Source organism: Tupaia chinensis, unplaced genomic scaffold (assembly GCF_000334495.1).
Source record: "Tupaia chinensis unplaced genomic scaffold, TupChi_1.0 Scaffold143744_1, whole genome shotgun sequence".
Classification (NCBI taxonomy): Eukaryota; Metazoa; Chordata; class Mammalia; order Scandentia; family Tupaiidae; genus Tupaia; species Tupaia belangeri.
Window position 1 is genome coordinate 77669 of NW_006203593.1, and position 5396 is coordinate 83064.

Consider the following 5396-nt stretch of genomic DNA (forward strand, 5'->3'; position numbering starts at 1 on the left):
CCCTATAACACCAGTAGAAGAAGCTTTACAAGCATACTATGTTTGAGACGGAATCTATCAAATGTGTTTTAAATTGTTCTTACACAGAGTAAGTGATAACTTTGATGTAGCTATAATAGAAAACCAAGCCTTAATTGAAATGAATAATCTAGCTTGTACAATCATCTCGTTGCATAGGAAATCTAATCAGATTGTGAATATGGAGAAGAGAAGACAGGATATAGTCTCTTTTCTCAAATGACCTGTCTTTAGTACATAGATAGATACTTAATGATGAGACAAATACTTGGATGATAGTGGGGAAGGTTGACGTGTGAATTACTGAGGACTTGATAGGAGGTCATTGTACTTGATATAACTCAGCTTTGAACTTTCTCTGAGCCCGTACTACTTAGATTGAAGAAGCCAGTGCTATTTATATCGAAGAATAATATTTTGGCCCAGAATTCTCAGAGTGGATGGCTCGTAAGGACACAGTACAGACATACCTGCCTGTCTTCGAGTCCAGGTGGTCTCAAAAAGTAAACCAGGGGAAAAAAAAAGAGATTCCAAATAGAGATTCAATAGTATCAACTAGAAAATAACAGCTAGTTAAGGTCTGGTTAACAGCCTGGTGTTTCTGAAAACAAGTTTAACATCTAGTCTTCAGAATTACTGGTCTAAGTATCACAAAGACCATGGTAGAAAATTCCAAAGATATATATGAATTACCGCTTGGCACCACAGAAGTTGCTTTTGTGTAAGAGAGTAGAATCACATCATGATGAAAAGTCCCATTTTAATCTTCTAGTCTATTATTGTTTTACTACATCATTTAGATGTGAATCATAAATTTCTGTCACTCATTGATTATAAATGTTACAGGGCAGGCTGAGGGGTATGAATCACTACTCTGAGTTAGGATGACATGGATATTTTGTTTGCATTTTAGGTTGCTGTAAAAGGAAGGACGGCCAGGTGACTGACACTACTTCAGATTTCTCAGTTTTAAATACCTAATCATCTGAGTTCTTTACCTTTTTAAACTCTCATTCAAAAAGTGGCTAAATTCTTTAAACTGCATGAGTGGCTTAGGGAAAATGATTCAGATGGTGAAGTATTAGACTGAGTTCAAAACAGTCATTTTACAAGATTCTAGATGAATCAGTCCACAGAAATGCAGGGAAGCAGAGATTAAGAATGGGTGAGGTCAAGGCTAGAATGAGTAACACCCAATATGTGAGCCATCCATGCAAACGGACTCACAATCGGGGGTAAGCTGGGCTGCTCAAGCACACGGAGAGCTTCCTCTTTCCTCCCCAGTTCCAGCCTTTGCTCATCAAGATTTGAATTTAAGTAGTTGCCATGGCAGAGTTTGCTTAAGAGAATTGTAACGCGGTGCTTGTCAGGCAAGTGCACTTGAAGTGAGGTGAGGACACTTCCACTATGACCAAATCAGTGTAAATGGCTAAACTAAGTGTGAAAGCCAGGGTTGTTTTATCTCCATCAACCTCAGAAACTCATTCACCATTTTTATGAACTTTTTACCAGAAAAGTTTTTGCATGACAGAGATGTAGTTCCACTCGACCAGTTTACAAAGGAAGCTTTATTTATCATGTATAGTTTCCCTTCATGCTTGGAAGAGGGTGAACAGGAGTTCTGTCTCCTTTTGACCACTGTGGCGGCAATGGCAGTAAATGACACTGAAGGAAAAGCAAACTATGGGAAAGACCAGAAATGAGAGAGCTAACTGATCGTCCTCCTAGAGAGCACTTGTCTCCATTAATAACAACAGTTAGGTCTTTAAAATATTTAGGGGTAGATGGGCCAGCAGGTGGTGAGACGCTGGACTCCTGGTGTGTTTTTGTCCAACTGTAGTTTGAGTCCCAAATCTGGTGGCTTGCTCTCTCACTTTCTCTCTCCCATATGAGCACACATGCCCTGTACAAATTAAAAAATGATAATAAAATAAAATAGATAATTCTTTTAAAATATTTAAAATATTTAGGGATATAATTCATTATAGTTTAATCCAGTGGTTTTATAATTGAAAACTCTTACTTTATTTAGCAACTAAGAAAAACTTAAAAGAATACGACCACTAGATATTATAATTTACACAGCATTTTTATAGATATCATGTTATTTAATCCTCAGAAAATTAATTTCTTTGATAAGGAAAATAGTATTCAAATAATTGATTAAATATGGTCAGTTTTTTAGGTCTTTTCATTATCTTTTTTTAAAAGAATTACTTTATTTAATTTTATTTATTTATTTATCTGTTTATTTATTTATTTATTTATTTATTTTAATTTGACCAGAGATGGACAGAGTGAGGGAGGTGGGGAGTGAGAAAGCAAACCACCAGGTCCAGAACTTGAACCGCAGTCGACCATGTGGGAATCCAGCACCCTTAACCACCACACCACCTGCCAGCCCCCATTTCATTTTCTTGTAGCACACTTTAAACTGATAAAATTTTCAAAGCGAAAAATCCTAAAAGAAACGTGTTTTGTTTTGTTTTGTTTTTTAGATAGTTTTGCTATTTGGCGCATGCACTTGCCAGAGATACAGAAAGTAAGAAATCACCCCCTATGATTGGGGATGGCCATGACTCAATCCCTTTCCTCCATTCTCATCTCAGGATCTTGGAAACTCATGCACGTGCACCTGCCATGAGTTTTAAAATGCCGGATTGGGTACTACGTGGAAGTCCAGGAATATAACCATTATACCATCTGCTGGTCCCAGAAACATTTTTTGAAAACAAAACAAACAAACAAAATAGACAAATCTCTTCATTTCAGTAGCTCTAAGCTTGTAATAATACTCAGAAAAGGTCAAAGATGGTGACTTCTAATATATAATTGACTACCTGAAAGTTAGGTTTTCCCTGTAAGTTTTAACTCTGGTGAGTCCTGTTTTTTGTTTTGTTTTGTTTTTTTATAAAAGGTATAGTTTTCCTATTGATTCCTTATTTTTCTTTATTCAGTAATGTCATGGATATAGACTCTGTGCTAGTTTTATCTTACATAACATGAGAATACATGACTCAGTTTCAATAGCCCACGGAGAGGAGCAGCAGCTGACCACAACACAAACTGTAGTCCTCCTGGGATCATCTGTTAAACGGGCTGCAGGAGGGTAACCAAAGCCATGAACAGAATTAAACTTCGCAAAATAAGCAAGAGTACAACTCACAAAAGTATTCGTAAATTGAATGAATACAACACATTCAATAATGGATAAAGCCCAATCTTTCTATCTTTTTTGGTATTCAGTTCATTTCTATAAATTAGGTAGAGATTACCAAACCAAACAGATGTAATGGAAAGACATTTTGTGAAGTTCATACTGAGGCTGACAATGATCACTTCTAAAGTAAGACAGTATGCAATAATAGAAAATTAAGTTGCAAGAAAAAAATGACACTGCATAAAGAAATTTACAAAAGATGGCAGGGACTGTAGATATAGAGCAGAGAGGACTACTGTATTATAATCGATTGTGGAATATAGATAATCCCCTCCCTTTTTATTTATTTATTTTTTTTGGAGAGGTTTTTGCTATAGGGCACATGCGCTCGCCAGAGAGATGGAGGGATACAGAGAGACAGAGAGCGAGAAATTACCCCCCAGGGGGATGGCCACACTACAATTCCTTCTCCAGTCTCCTCTCAGGATCTTGGGCATGCACGCATACGTGCCCGGCGTCAGTTTCAGCCACTGGGTCAGGGACTCAAACTCCATTAGACTACATGGGAGTCCAGTGACATAGCCATTATGTTAACTGCTGGTCCTGATAATCTGATAATCCCCTTTTAAATGGATTATCTTAATTAAGGATAGAGTACGAGAGGGAGAGAGACAGAGACAGAAGACAGAGACGAGTACTGTCTATAGGGTCTGGTCAAACTGCAATCCCCTCCCTGCAGTCCTCTAGCCTGTTGGACCTTCATGTGTGTCTGTGCTTGGTGTGGAGAGGAGAATGGAGGAGAAGGGATTTTGGTGTGGCCATCCCTCGGGGGTGCTTTCTCACTTTCCTCTTTTTCTGTCTCTGTCTCCCTCTGGCAAGTACATGCATGCTATAGCAAAATTTTTAAAAAAAGCAAAACAAAAACAAAAAAACCTCACTCCTTTTGCTAGATTTCTTTTTTCCCTCCAGGCAAGATTCAGGGTTGGCTAATTGGTAAAATGTGCAGATTCCTGAGAAATCTCTATTTGGTCTCCCTGCCCCCAACTGCAATACTATTTCTACACAGTAACCCCACAATGGTAAAATAGACATAATTGAAATTCAAATTTTATCAGTAACTACAACAAAATGTATTTAGGCTCCCTACAAAATTCTGATTGTCTTTAAATAACAATTAGTATTTTGTTAGCACAATGAACTTGGATAAGTATATTCATTTCAGAAAAGTAGAGGTCAGGCTTTTTTTTTTTATACTAATTCTTCCATGAGAAAGAATAATTACAAAAGTAAAAACCCTATGTTAAATTACATCTTTAGTCATAAATTTCTAAAACTGAATTACTGGTAAAACAATAGAGAAATAACAAAGAGATTTCAGGGCCCAGAAATTTAAAAAATAGTATTAATGCACATGGAAGTAAAACATAGAAAAAATATGCTTTTTCAAATCAGAGCAAAATGAATTATTCAACAAATGATTCCATAATTGCAAGAACTGTAAAAAAAAAATGTATATATGGCTTTAAAACATTTACGTAGGGGCCAGCAAATGGCGTAATGGTTATGTTGCTGAACTTACATGTAGTTCAGTGCAGTTTAAGTCCCGCACCTGGCAGCTTAAACTCACACCAGGTGGGTGTGCGTGCATGCCCAAGATCCTGAGTGGAGAATGAAAGAGAAGGAATTGGGGCATGGCCGTCCTCACTGAGTGTGATTCTTGCTTTCCATCTCTGTCTTTGTCTTTCCAGTGAGTGCATGTGCCCTGTAGCAAATACTTCTCTTCAAAAAAAAAAAAAAAAAAAGTGGAAAAATGTAAAGAATGTATGAGTTTACTTTAGCATAAAAAAAATTTTGTTATCTATGTATAGTTCTTTCATGATACACATTTTTCATGAAGAGACAGAAAAAGAGAGAAATGGAAAGTGAGAAATCCATCCCATAGCAGAAAGTGGCACGCTGCAATCCCTTGTCCATTCTCCTCTCAGGATTTTTGGCATATGCATGCACACATGCCTAGCAAGTTGTTTAAGCTACCAGTACCAGGACCCTAATGCACAGTCAGCCATGTAGGATCCAGCCACCTAGAAATGTACTAAGCTAAACACAGTTTAAGAATTTCGCATATGTCATTTACTTTAATAATGTCCCTTCGTGGTAGATTTGGTTGTTTTGAAACAGTTACTACCACTGTTACTGCTCAGTTGAATTATCTGTAAAG